Source organism: Saimiri boliviensis, chromosome 15, assembly GCF_048565385.1.
Source record: "Saimiri boliviensis isolate mSaiBol1 chromosome 15, mSaiBol1.pri, whole genome shotgun sequence".
Lineage (NCBI taxonomy): Eukaryota > Metazoa > Chordata > Mammalia > Primates > Cebidae > Saimiri > Saimiri boliviensis.
The window spans coordinates 1,297,850-1,313,084 of NC_133463.1; positions in this window are offsets into that span (position 1 = coordinate 1,297,850).

Below are 15,235 nucleotides of genomic sequence, written 5' to 3' on the forward strand. Positions count from 1 at the left end.
AAGAAACGTGTTTCTACCTCGCTGAATCAAAACTTAGATGCAACTTCCTAAAAGGAACCAACACACAGCAGATGAGTTCGTAAGAAGCGGGTCTTCTGTGTTTTAAACGCATTCTTACTGCTAACTCTTATATGCGTCTCTTGGGCTGGAAATGACTGTTTCTGCATTCTCCAAAGAAAGGGTTTCTGAACTGCTGCAAACACACATCAGTTTAACTCTGGAAGTTGAATACACACATTGACAACCATTCTGCTATATAGCTCCGTTTTGGTTTTAGAGCAAGGTATTTCTCTTTACAGCCTGTTCTCCCATCCACTCTGGAATGTCCAAACGCAGCTTTTAGAAAAAACGTGTTTCTTCCTCGCTGAATCTAAACATAGATGCAACTTCCTAAAAGGAACCAACACACAGCAGATGAGTTCGTAAGAAGCGGGTCTTCTGTGTTTTAAACGCATTCTTACTGCTAACTCTTATAAGCGTCTCTAGGGCGGGAAAAGACTGTTTCTGCATTCTCCAAAGAAAGGGTTTCTGAACTGCTGCAAACACACATCAGTTTAACTCTGGAAGTTGAATACACACATTGACAACCATTCTGCTAGATAGCTCCGCTTTGGTTTTAGAGCAAGGTATTTCTCTTTACAGCCTGTTCTCCCATCCACTCTGGAATGTCCAAACGCAGCTTTTAGAATTCTCCAAAGAAAGGGTTTCTGAACTGCTGCAAACACACATCAGTTTAACTCTGGAAGTTGAATACACACACTGACAACCATTCTGCTATATAGCTCCGTTTTGGTTTTAGAGCAAGTTATTTCTCTTTACAGCCTGTTCTCCCATCCACTCTGGAATGTCCAAACGCAGCTTTTAGAAGAAACGTGTTTCTACGTCGCTGAATCTAAACATAGATGCAACTTCCTAAAAGGAACCAACACACAACAGATGAGTTCTGAGAAGCGGGTCTTCTGTGTTTTAAACGCATTCTTACTGCTAACTCTTATAAGCGTCTCTAGGGCGGGAAAAGACTGTTTCTGCATTCTCCAAAGAAAGGGTTTCTGAACTGCTGCAAACACACATCAGTTTAACTCTGGATGTTGAATACACACACTGACAACCATTCTGCTAGATAGCTCCGTTTTGGTTTTAGAGCAAGGTATTTCTCTTTACAGCCTGTTCTCCCATCCACTCTGGAATGTCCAAACGCAGCTTTTAGAAGAAACGTGTTTCTACCTCGCTGAATCTAAACATAGATGCAACTTCCTAAAAGGATCCAACACACAGCAGATGAGTTCGTAAGAAGCGGGTCTTCTGTGTTTTAAACGCATTCTGAGTGCTAACTTTTATAAGCCTCTCTAGGGCGGGAAAAGACTGTTTCTGCATTCTCCAAAGAAAGGGTTTCTGAACTGTTGCAAACACACATCAGTTTAACTCTGGAAGTTGAATACACACACTGACAACCATTCTGCTAGATAGCTCCGTTTTGGTTTTAGAGCAAGGTATTTCTCTTTACAGCCTGTTCTCCCATCCACTCGGGAATGTCCAAACGCAGCTTTTAGAAGAAACGTGTTTCTACCTCGCTGAATCTAAACATAGATGCAACTTCCTAAAAGGAACCAACACACAACAGATGAGTTTGTAAGATTCGGGTCTTCTGTGTTTTAAACGCATTCTTACTGCTAACTCTTATAAGCGTCTCCAGGGCGGGAAAAGACTGTTTCTGCATTCTCCAAAGAAAGGGTTTCTAAACTGCTGCAAACACACATCAGTTTAACTCTGGAAGTTGAATACACACATTGACAACCATTCTGCTAGATAGCTCCGTTTTGGTTTTAGAGCAAGGTATTTCTCTTTACAGCCTGTTCTCCCATCCACTCTGGAATGTCCAAACGCAGCTTTTAGAAGAAACGTGTTTCTTCCTCGCTCAATCTAAACATAGATACAACTTCCTAAAAGGAACAAACACACAGCAGATGAGTTCGTAAGAAGCGGGTCTTCTGTGTTTTAAACGCATTCTTACTGCTAACTCTTATAAGCGTCTCTAGGGCGGGAAAAGACTTTTTCTGCATTCTCCAAAGAAAGGGTTTCTGAACTGCTGCAAACACACATCAGTTTAACTCTGGAAGTTGAATACACACATTGACAACCATTCTGCTAGATAGCTCCGTTTTGGTTTTAGAGCAAGGTATTTCTCTTTACAGCCTGTTCTCCCATCCACTCTGGAATGTCCAAACGCAGCTTTTAGAAGAAACGTGTTTCTACCTCGCTGAATCAAAACATAGATGCAACTTCCTAAAAGGAACCAACACACAGCAGATGAGTTCGTAAGAAGCGGGTCTTCTGTGTTTTAAACGCATTCTTACTGCTAACTCTTATATGCGTCTCTTGGGCTGGAAATGACTGTTTCTGCATTCTCCAAAGAAAGGGTTTCTGAACTGCTGCAAACACACATCAGTTTAACTCTGGAAGTTGAATACACACATTGACAACCATTCTGCTAGATAGCTCCGTTTTGGTTTTAGAGCAAGGTATTTCTCTTTACAGCCTGTTCTCCCATCCACTCTGGAATGTCCAAACGCAGCTTTTAGAAAAAACGTGTTTCTTCCTCGCTGAATCTAAACATAGATGCAACTTCCTAAAAGGAACCAACACACAGCAGATGAGTTCGTAAGAAGCGGGTCTTCTGTGTTTTAAACGCATTCTTACTGCTAACTCTTATAAGCGTCTCTAGGGCGGGAAAAGACTGTTTCTGCATTCTCCAAAGAAAGGGTTTCTGAACTGCTGCAAACACACATCAGTTTAACTCTGGAAGTTGAATACACACATTGACAACCATTCTGCTAGATAGCTCCGCTTTGGTTTTAGAGCAAGGTATTTCTCTTTACAGCCTGTTCTCCCATCCACTCTGGAATGTCCAAACGCAGCTTTTAGAATTCTCCAAAGAAAGGGTTTCTGAACTGCTGCAAACACACATCAGTTTAACTCTGGAAGTTGAATACACACACTGACAACCATTCTGCTATATAGCTCCGTTTTGGTTTTAGAGCAAGTTATTTCTCTTTACAGCCTGTTCTCCCATCCACTCTGGAATGTCCAAACGCAGCTTTTAGAAGAAACGTGTTTCTACGTCGCTGAATCTAAACATAGATGCAACTTCCTAAAAGGAACCAACACACAACAGATGAGTTCTGAGAAGCGGGTCTTCTGTGTTTTAAACGCATTCTTACTGCTAACTCTTATAAGCGTCTCTAGGGCGGGAAAAGACTGTTTCTGCATTCTCCAAAGAAAGGGTTTCTGAACTGCTGCAAACACACATCAGTTTAACTCTGGATGTTGAATACACACACTGACAACCATTCTGCTAGATAGCTCCGTTTTGGTTTTAGAGCAAGGTATTTCTCTTTACAGCCTGTTCTCCCATCCACTCTGGAATGTCCAAACGCAGCTTTTAGAAGAAACGTGTTTCTACCTCGCTGAATCTAAACATAGATGCAACTTCCTAAAAGGATCCAACACACAGCAGATGAGTTCGTAAGAAGCGGGTCTTCTGTGTTTTAAACGCATTCTGAGTGCTAACTTTTATAAGCCTCTCTAGGGCGGGAAAAGACTGTTTCTGCATTCTCCAAAGAAAGGGTTTCTGAACTGTTGCAAACACACATCAGTTTAACTCTGGAAGTTGAATACACACACTGACAACCATTCTGCTAGATAGCTCCGTTTTGGTTTTAGAGCAAGGTATTTCTCTTTACAGCCTGTTCTCCCATCCACTCTGGAATGTCCAAACGCAGCTTTTAGAAGAAACGTGTTTCTACCTCTCTGAATCTAAACATAGATGCAACTTCCTAAAAGGAACCAACACACAACAGATGAGTTCGTAAGATTCGGGTCTTCTGTGTTTTAAACGCATTCTTACTGCTAACTCTTATAAGCGTCTCCAGGGCGGGAAAAGACTGTTTCTGCATTCTCCAAAGAAAGGGTTTCTAAACTGCTGCAAACACACATCAGTTTAACTCTGGAAGTTGAATACACACATTGACAACCATTCTGCTAGATAGCTCCGTTTTGGTTTTAGAGCAAGGTATTTCTCTTTACAGCCTGTTCTCCCATCCACTCTGGAATGTCCAAACGCAGCTTTTAGAAGAAACGTGTTTCTTCCTCGCTCAATCTAAACATAGATACAACTTCCTAAAAGGAACAAACACACAGCAGATGAGTTCGTAAGAAGCGGGTCTTCTGTGTTTTAAACGCATTCTTACTGCTAACTCTTATAAGCGTCTCTAGGGCGGGAAAAGACTTTTTCTGCATTCTCCAAAGAAAGGGTTTCTGAACTGCTGCAAACACACATCAGTTTAACTCTGGAAGTTGAATACACACATTGACAACCATTCTGCTAGATAGCTCCGTTTTGGTTTTAGAGCAAGGTATTTCTCTTTACAGCCTGTTCTCCCATCCACTCTGGAATGTCCAAACGCAGCTTTTAGAAGAAACGTGTTTCTACCTCGCTGAATCAAAACATAGATGCAACTTCCTAAAAGGAACCAACACACAGCAGATGAGTTCGTAAGAAGCGGGTCTTCTGTGTTTTAAACGCATTCTTACTGCTAACTCTTATATGCGTCTCTTGGGCTGGAAATGACTGTTTCTGCATTCTCCAAAGAAAGGGTTTCTGAACTGCTGCAAACACACATCAGTTTAACTCTGGAAGTTGAATACACACATTGACAACCATTCTGCTAGATAGCTCCGTTTTGGTTTTAGAGCAAGGTATTTCTCTTTACAGCCTGTTCTCCCATCCACTCTGGAATGTCCAAACGCAGCTTTTAGAAAAAACGTGTTTCTTCCTCGCTGAATCTAAACATAGATGCAACTTCCTAAAAGGAACCAACACACAGCAGATGAGTTCGTAAGAAGCGGGTCTTCTGTGTTTTAAACGCATTCTTACTGCTAACTCTTATAAGCGTCTCTAGGGCGGGAAAAGACTGTTTCTGCATTCTCCAAAGAAAGGGTTTCTGAACTGCTGCAAACACACATCAGTTTAACTCTGGAAGTTGAATACACACATTGACAACCATTCTGCTAGATAGCTCCGCTTTGGTTTTAGAGCAAGGTATTTCTCTTTACAGCCTGTTCTCCCATCCACTCTGGAATGTCCAAACGCAGCTTTTAGAATTCTCCAAAGAAAGGGTTTCTGAACTGCTGCAAACACACATCAGTTTAACTCTGGAAGTTGAATACACACACTGACAACCATTCTGCTATATAGCTCCGTTTTGGTTTTAGAGCAAGTTATTTCTCTTTACAGCCTGTTCTCCCATCCACTCTGGAATGTCCAAACGCAGCTTTTAGAAGAAACGTGTTTCTACGTCGCTGAATCTAAACATAGATGCAACTTCCTAAAAGGAACCAACACACAACAGATGAGTTCTGAGAAGCGGGTCTTCTGTGTTTTAAACGCATTCTTACTGCTAACTCTTATAAGCGTCTCTAGGGCGGGAAAAGACTGTTTCTGCATTCTCCAAAGAAAGGGTTTCTGAACTGCTGCAAACACACATCAGTTTAACTCTGGATGTTGAATACACACACTGACAACCATTCTGCTAGATAGCTCCGTTTTGGTTTTAGAGCAAGGTATTTCTCTTTACAGCCTGTTCTCCCATCCACTCTGGAATGTCCAAACGCAGCTTTTAGAAGAAACGTGTTTCTACCTCGCTGAATCTAAACATAGATGCAACTTCCTAAAAGGATCCAACACACAGCAGATGAGTTCGTAAGAAGCGGGTCTTCTGTGTTTTAAACGCATTCTTACTGCTAACTCTTATAAGCGTCTCCAGGGCGGGAAAAGACTGTTTCTGCATTCTCCAAAGAAAGGGTTTCTAAACTGCTGCAAACACACATCAGTTTAACTCTGGAAGTTGAATACACACATTGACAACCATTCTGCCAGATAGCTCCGTTTTGGTTTTAGAGCAAGGTATTTCTCTTTACAGCCTGTTCTCCCATCCACTCTGGAATGTCCAAACGCAGCTTTTAGAAGAAACGTGTTTCTTCCTCGCTGAATCTAAACATAGATACAACTTCCTAAAAGGAACAAACACACAGCAGATGAGTTCGTAAGAAGCGGGTCTTCTGTGTTTTAAACGCATTCTTACTGCTAACTCTTATAAGCGTCTCTAGGGCGGGAAAAGACTTTTTCTGCATTCTCCAAAGAAAGGGTTTCTGAACTGCTGCAAACACACATCAGTTTAACTCTGGAAGTTGAATACACACATTGACAACCATTCTGCTAGATAGCTCCGTTTTGGTTTTAGAGCAAGGTATTTCTCTTTACAGCCTGTTCTCCCATCCACTCTGGAATGTCCAAACGCAGCTTTTAGAAGAAACGTGTTTCTACCTCGCTGAATCAAAACATAGATGCAACTTCCTAAAAGGAACCAACACACAGCAGATGAGTTCGTAAGAAGCGGGTCTTCTGTGTTTTAAACGCATTCTTACTGCTAACTCTTATATGCGTCTCTTGGGCTGGAAATGACTGTTTCTGCATTCTCCAAAGAAAGGGTTTCTGAACTGCTGCAAACACACATCAGTTTAACTCTGGAAGTTGAATACACACATTGACAACCATTCTGCTAGATAGCTCCGTTTTTGTTTTAGAGCAAGGTATTTCTCTTTACAGCCTGTTCTCCCATCCACTCTGGAATGTCCAAATGCAGCTTTTAGAAGAAACGTGTTTCTACCTCGCTGAATCTAAACATAGATGCAACTTCCTAAAAGGAACCAACACACAGCAGATGAGTTCGTAAGAAGCGGGTCTTCTGTGTTTTAAACGCATTCTTACTGCTAACTCTTATAAGCGTCTCTAGGGCGGGAAAAGACTGTTTCTGCATTCTCCAAAGAAAGGGTTTCTGAACTGCTGCAAACACACATCAGTTTAACTCTGGAAGTTGAATACACACATTGACAACCATTCTGCTAGATAGCTCTGTTTTGGTTTTAGAGCAAGGTATTTCTCTTTACAGCCTGTTCTCCCATCCACTCTGGAATGTCCAAACGCAGCTTTTAGAAGAAACGTTTTTCTACCTCGCTGAATCAAAACATAGATGCAACTTCCTAAATGGAACCAACACACAACAGATGAGTTCGTAAGAAGCGGGTCTTCTGTGTTTTAAACGCATTCTTACTGCTAACTCTTATAAGCGTCTCTAGGGCGGGAAAAGACTGTTTCTGAATTCTCCAAAGAAAGGGTTTCTGAACTGCTGCAAACACACATCAGTTTAACTCTGGAAGTTGAATACACACATTGACAACCATTCTGCTAGATAGCTCCGTTTTGGTTTTAGAGCAAGGTATTTCTCTTTACAGCCTGTTCTCCCATCCACTCTGGAATGTCCAAACGCAGCTTTTAGAAGAAACGTGTTTCTACCTCGCTGAATCTAAACATAGATGAAACTTCCTAAAAGGAACCAACACACAACAGATGAGTTCGTAAGAAGCGGGTCTTCTGTGTTTTAAACGCATTCTTACTGCTAACTCTTATAAGCGTCTCTAGGGCGGGAAAAGACTGTTTCTGCATTCTCCAAAGAAAGGGTTTCTGAACTGCTGTAAACACACATCAGTTTAACTCTGGAAGTTGAATACACACATTGACAACCATTCTGCTAGATAGCTCCGTTTTGGTTTTAGAGCAAGGTATTTCTCTTTACAGCCTGTTCTCCCATCCACTCTGGAATGTCCAAACACAGCTTTTAGAAGAAACGTGTTTCTACCTCGCTGAATCTAAACATAGATGCAACTTCCTAAAAGGAACCAACACACAGCAGATGAGCTCGTAAGAAGCGGGTCTTCTGTGTTTTAAACGCATTCTTACTGCTAACTTTTATAAGCCTCTCTAGGGCGGGAAAAGACTGTTCCTGCATTCTCCAAAGAAAGGGTTTCTGAACTGCTGCAAACACACATCAGTTTAACTCTGGAAGTTGAATACACACATTGACAACCATTCTGCTATATAGCTCCGTTTTGGTTTTAGAGCAAGGTATTTCTCTTTACAGCCTGTTCTCCCATCCACTCTGGAATGTCCAAACGCAGCTTTTAGAAGAAACGTGTTTCTACCTCGCTGAATCTAAACATAGATGCAACTTCCTAAAAGGAACGAACACACAGCAGATGAGTTCGTAAGAAGCGGGTCTTCTGTGTTTTAAACGCATTCTTACCGCTAACTGTTATAAGCGTCTCTAGGGCGCGAAAAGACTGTGTCTGCATTCTCCAAAGAAAGGGTTTCTGAACTGCTGCAAACAACCATCAGTTTAACTCTGGAAGTTGAATACACACATTGACAACCATTCTGCTAGATAGCTCCGTTTTGGTTTTAGAGCAAGGTATTTCTCTTTACAGCCTGTTATCCCATCCACTCTGGAATGTCCAAACGCAGCTTTTAGAAGAAACGTGTTTCTTCCTCGCTGAATCTAAACATAGATGCAACTTCCTAAAAGGAACAAACACACAGCAGATGAGTTCGTAAGAAGGGGGTCTTCTGTGTTTTAAACGCATTCTTACTGCTAACTCTTATAAGCCTCTCTAGGGCGGGAAAAGACTGTTTCTGCATTCTCCAAAGAAAGGGTTTCTGAACTGCTGCAAACACACATCAGTTTAACTCTGGATGTTGAATACACACACTGACAACCATTCTGCTAGATAGCTCCGTTTTGGTTTTAGAGCAAGGTATTTCTCTTTACAGCCTGTTCTCCCATCCACTCTGGAATGTCCAAACGCAGCTTTTAGAAGAAACGTGTTTCCACCTCGCTGAATCTAAACATAGATGCAACTTCCTAAAAGGATCCAACACACAGCAGATGAGTTCGTAAGAAGCGGGTCTTCTGTGTTTTAAACGCATTCTGAGTGCTAACTTTTATAAGCCTCTCTAGGGCGGGAAAAATCTGTTTCTGCATTCTCCAAAGAAAGGGTTTCTGAACTGTTGCAAACACACATCAGTTTAACTCTGGAAGTTGAATACACACACTGACAACCATTCTGCTAGATAGCTCCGTTTTGGTTTTAGAGCAAGGTATTTCTCTTTACAGCCTGTTCTCCCATCCACTCTGGAATGTCCAAACGCAGCTTTTAGAAGAAACGTGTTTCTACCTCGCTGAATCTAAACATAGATGCAACTTCCTAAAAGGAACCAACACACAACAGATGAGTTTTTAAGATTCGGGTCTTCTGTGTTTTAAACGCATTCTTACTGCTAACACTTATAAGCGTCTCCAGGGCGGGAAAAGACTGTTTCTGCATTCTCCAAAGAAAGGGTTTCTAAACTGCTGCAAACACACATCAGTTTAACTCTGGAAGTTGAATACACACATTGACAACCATTCTGCTAGATAGCTCCGTTTTGGTTTTAGAGCAAGGTATTTCTCTTTACAGCCTGTTCTCCCATCCACTCTGGAATGTCCAAACGCAGCTTTTAGAAGAAACGTGTTTCTTCCTCGCTGAATCTAAACATAGATACAACTTCCTAAAAGGAACAAACACACAGCAGATGAGTTCGTAAGAAGCGGGTCTTCTGTGTTTTAAACACATTCTGAGTGCTTTTATAAGCGTCTCTAGGGCGGGAAAAGACTGTTTCTGCATTCTCCAAAGAAAGGGTTTCTGAACTGCTGCAAACACACATCAGTTTAACTCTGGAAGTTGAATACACACACTGACAACCATTCTGCTAGATAGCTCCGTTTTGGTTTTAGAGCAAGGTATTTCTCTTTACAGCCTGTTCTCCCATCCACTCTGGAATGTCCAAACGCAGCTTTTAGAAGAAACGTGTTTCTACCTCGCTGAATCTAAACATAGATGCAACTTCCTAAAAGGAACCAACACACAACAGATGAGTTCGTAAGATTCGGGTCTTCTGTGTTTTAAACGCATTCTTACTGCTAACTCTTATAAGCGTCACCAGGGCGGGAAAGACTGTTTCTGCATTCTCCAAAGAAAGGGTTTCTGAACTGCTGCAAACACACATCAGTTTAACTCTGGAAGTTGAATACACACATTGACAACCATTCTGCTAGATAGCTCCGTTTTGGTTTTAGAGCAAGGTATTTTTCTTTACAGCCGGTTCTCCCATCCACTCTGAAATGTCCAAACGCAGCTTTTAGAAGAAACGTGTTTCTTCCTCGCTGAATCTAAACATAGATGCAACTTCATAAAAGGAACAAACACACAGCAGATGAGTTCGTAAGAAGCGGGTCTTCTGTGTTTTAAACGCATTCTTACTGCTAACTCTTATAAGCGTCTCTAGGGCGGGAAAATACTGTTTCTGCATCCTCCAAGAAAAGGGTTTCTGAACTGCTGCAAACACACATCAGTTTAACTCTGGAAGTTGAATACACACATTGACAACCATTCTGCTAGATAGCTCCGTTTTGGTTTTAGAGCAAGGTAATTCTCTTTACAGCCTGTTCTCCCATCCACTCTGGAATGTCCAAACGCAGCTTTTAGAAGAAACGTGTTTCTACCTCGCTGAATCTAAACATAGATGCAACTTCCTAAATGGAACCAACACACAACAGATGAGTTCGTAAGATTCGGGTCTTCTGTGTTTTAAACGCATTCTTACTGCTAACTCTTTTAAGCGTCTCCAGGGCGGGAAAAGACTGTTTCTGCATTCTCCAAAGAAAGGGTTTCTGAACTGCTGCAAACACACATCAGTTTAACTCTGGAAGTTGAATACACACATTGACAACCATTCTGCTAGATAGCTCCGTTTTGGTTTTAGAGCAAGGTATTTCTCTTTACAGCCTGTTCTCCCATCCACTCTGGAATGCCCAAACGCAGCTTTCAGAAGAAACGTGTTTCTACCTCGCTGAATCTAAACATAGATGCAACTTCCTAAAAGGAACCAACACACAGCAGATGAGTTCGTAAGAAGCGGGTCTTCTGTGTTTTAAACGCATTCTTACTGCTAACCATAATATGCGTCTCTAGGGCTTGAAATGAGGGTTTCTGCATTCTCCAAAGAAAGGGTTTCTGAACTGCTGCAAACACACATCAGTTTAACTATGGAAGTTGAATACACACACTGACAACCATTCTGCTAGATAGCTCCGTTTTGGTTTTAGAGCAAGGTATTTCTCTTTACAGCCTGTTCTCCCTTCCACTTGGAATGTCCAAACGCAGCTTTTAGAAGAAACGTGTTTCTTCCTCGCTGAATCTAAACATAGATGCAGCTTCCTAAAAGGAACCAACACACAACAGATGAGTTCGTATGAAGCGGGTCTTCTGTGTTTTAAACGCATTCTTACTGCTAACTCTTAAAAGCGTCTCTAGGGCTGGAAATGACGGTTTCTGAATTCTCCAAAGAAAGGGTTTCTGAACTGCTGCAAACACACATCAGTTTAACTCTGGAAGTTTAATACACACACTGACAACCATTCTGCTAGATAGCTCCGTTTTGGTTTTAGAGCAAGGTATTTCTCTTTACAGCCTGTTCTCCCATCCACTCTGGAATGTCCAAACGCAGCTTTTAGAAGAAACGTGTTTCTACCTCGCTGAATCTAAACATAGATGCAACTTCCTAAAAGGAACAAACACACAGCAGATGAGTTCGTAAGAAGCGGGTCTTCTGTGTTTTAAACGCATTCTTACTGCTAACTCTTATAACCGTCTCTAGGGCGGGAAAATCTTTTTCTGCATTCTCCAAAGAAAGGGTTTCTGAACTGCTGCAAACACACATCAGTTTAACTCTGGAAGTTGAATACACACATTGACAACCATTCTGCTAGATAGCTCCGTTTTGGTTTTAGAGCAAGGTATTTCTCTTTACAGCCTGTTCTCCCATCCACTCTGGAATGTCCAAACGCAGCTTTTAGAAGAAACGTGTTTCTACCTCGCTGTATCTAAACATAGATGAAACTTCCTAAAAGGAACCAACACACAGCAGATGAGTTCGTAAGAAGCGGGTCTTCTGTGTTTTAAACGCATTCTTACTGCTAACTCTTATATGCGTCTCTTGGGCTGGAAATGACTGTTTCTGCATTCTCCAAAGAAAGGGTTTCTGAACTGCTGCAAACACACATCAGTTTAACTCTGGAAGTAGAATACACACACTGACAACTATTCTGTATAGCTCCGTTTTGGTTTTAGAGCAAGTTATTTCTCTTTACAGCCTGTTCCCCCATCCACTCTGGAATGTCCAAACGCAGCTTTTAGAAGAAACGTGTTTCTACCTCGCTGAATCTAAACATAGATGCAGCTTCCTAAATGGAACCAACACACAACATATGAGTTAGTAAGAAGCGGGTCTTCTGTGTTTTAAACGCATTCTTACTGCTAACTCTTATAAGCGTCTCTACGGCGGGAAAAGACTGTTTCTACATTCTCCAAAGAAAGGGTTTCTGAACTGCTGCAAACACACATCAGTTTAACTCTGGAAGTTGAATACACACACTGACAACCATTCTGCTAGATAGCTCCGTTTTGGTTTTAGAGCAAGGTATTTCTCTTTACAGCCTGTTCTCCCATCCACTCTGGAATGTCCAAACGCAGCTTTTAGAAGAAACGTGTTTCCACCTCGCAGTATCTAAACATAGATGCAGCTTCCTAAAAGGAACCAACACACAACAGATGAGTTCGTATGAAGCGGGTCTTCTGTGTTTTAAATGCATTCTTACTGCTAACTCTTAAAAGCGTCTCTAGGGCTGGAAATGACTGTTTCTGCATTCTCCAAAGAAAGGGTTTCTGAACTGCTGCAAACACACATCAGTTTAACTCTGGAAGTTGAATACACACACTGACAACCATTCTGCTAGATAGCTCCGTTTTGGTTTTAGAGCAAGGTATTTCTCTTTACAGCCTGTTCTCCCATCCACTCTGGAATGTCCAAACGCAGCTTTTAGAAGAAACGTGTTTCCACCTCGCAGAATCTAAACATAGATGCAACTTCCTAAAAGGAACCAACACACAGCAGATGAGTTCGTAAGAAGCGGGTCTTCTGTGTTTTAAACGCATTCTTACTGCTAACTTTTTAAGCCTCTCTAGGGCGGGAAAAGACTGTTTCTGCATTCTCCAAAGAAAGGGTTTGTGAACTGCTGCAAACACACAGCAGTTTAACTCTGGAAGTTGAATACACACACTGACAACCATTCTGCTAGATAGCTCCGTTTTGGTTTTAGAGCAAGGTATTTCTCTTTACAGCCTGTTCTCCCATCCACTCTGGAATGTCCAAACGCAGCTTTTAGAAGAAACGTGTTTCTACCTCGCTGAATCTAAACATAGATGCAACTTCCTAAAAGGAACCAACACACAGCAGATGAGTTCGTAAGAAGCGGGTCTTCTGTGTTTTAAACGCATTCTTACTGCTAACTCTTATATGCGTCTCTTGGGCTGGAAATGACTGTTTCTGCATTCTCCAAAGAAAGGGTTTCTGAACTGCTGCAAACACACATCAGTTTAACTCTGGAAGTTGAATACACACATTGACAACCATTCTGCTAGATAGCTCCGTTTTGGTTTTAGAGCAAGGTATTTCTCTTTACAGCCTGTTCTCCCATCCACTCTGGAATGTCCAAACGCAGCTTTTAGAAGAAACGTGTTTCTTCCTCGCTGAATCTAAACATAGATGCAACTTCCTAAAAGGAACCAACACACAGCAGATGAGTTCGTAAGAAGCGGGTCTTCTGTGTTTTAAACGCATTCTTACTGCTAACTCTTATAAGCGTCTCTAGGGCGGGAAAAGACTGTTTCTGCATTCTCCAAAGAAAGGGTTTCTGAACTGCTGCAAACACACATCAGTTTAACTCTGGAAGTTGAATACACACATTGACAACCATTCTGCTAGATAGCTCCGTTTTGGTTTTAGAGCAAGGTATTTCTCTTTACAGCCTGTTCTCCCATCCACTCTGGAATGTCCAAACGCAGCTTTTAGAATTCTCCAAAGAAAGGGTTTCTGAACTGCTGCAAACACACATCAGTTTAACTCTGGAAGTTGAATACACACACTGACAACCATTCTGCTATATAGCTCCGTTTTGGTTTTAGAGCAAGTTATTTCTCTTTACAGCCTGTTCTCCCATCCACTCTGGAATGTCCAAACGCAGCTTTTAGAAGAAACGTGTTTCTACGTCGCTGAATCTAAACATAGATGCAACTTCCTAAAAGGAACCAACACACAACAGATGAGTTCTGAGAAGCGGGTCTTCTGTGTTTTAAACGCATTCTTACTGCTAACACTTATAAGCGTCTCTATGGCGGGAAAAGACTGTTTCTGCATTCTCCAAAGAAAGGGTTTCTGAACTGCTGCAAACACACATCAGTTTAACTCTGGATGTTGAATACACACACTGACAACCATTCTGCTAGATAGCTCCGTTTTGGTTTTAGAGCAAGGTATTTCTCTTTACAGCCTGTTCTCCCATCCACTCTGGAATGTCCAAACGCAGCTTTTAGAAGAAACGTGTTTCTACCTCGCTGAATCTAAACATAGATGCAACTTCCTAAAAGGATCCAACACACAGCAGATGAGTTCGTAAGAAGCGGGTCTTCTGTGTTTTAAACGCATTCTGAGTGCTAACTTTTATAAGCCTCTCTAGGGCGGGAAAAGACTGTTTCTGCATTCTCCAAAGAAAGGGTTTCTGAACTGTTGCAAACACACATCAGTTTAACTCTGGAAGTTGAATACACACACTGACAAACATTCTGCTAGATAGCTCCGTTTTGGTTTTAGAGCAAGGTATTTCTCTTTACAGCCTGTTCTCCCATCCACTCTGGAATGTCCAAACGCAGCTTTTAGAAGAAACGTGTTTCTACCTCGCTGAATCTAAACATAGATGCAACTTCCTAAAAGGAACCAACACACAACAGATGAGTTCGTAAGATTCGGGTCTTCTGTGTTTTAAACGCATTCTTACTGCTAACTCTTATAAGCGTCTCCAGGGCGGGAAAAGACTGTTTCTGCATTCTCCAAAGAAAGGGTTTCTAAACTGCTGCAAACACACATCAGTTTAACTCTGGAAGTTGAATACACACATTGACAACCATTCTGCTAGATAGCTCCGTTTTGGTTTTAGAGCAAGGTATTTCTCTTTACAGCCTGTTCTCCCATCCACTCTGGAATGTCCAAACGCAGCTTTTAGAAGAAACGTGTTTCTTCCTCGCTCAATCTAAACATAGATACAACTTCCTAAAAGGAACAAACACACAGCAGATGAGTTCGTAAGAAGCGGGTCTTCTGTGTTTTAAACGCATTCTTACTGCTAACTCT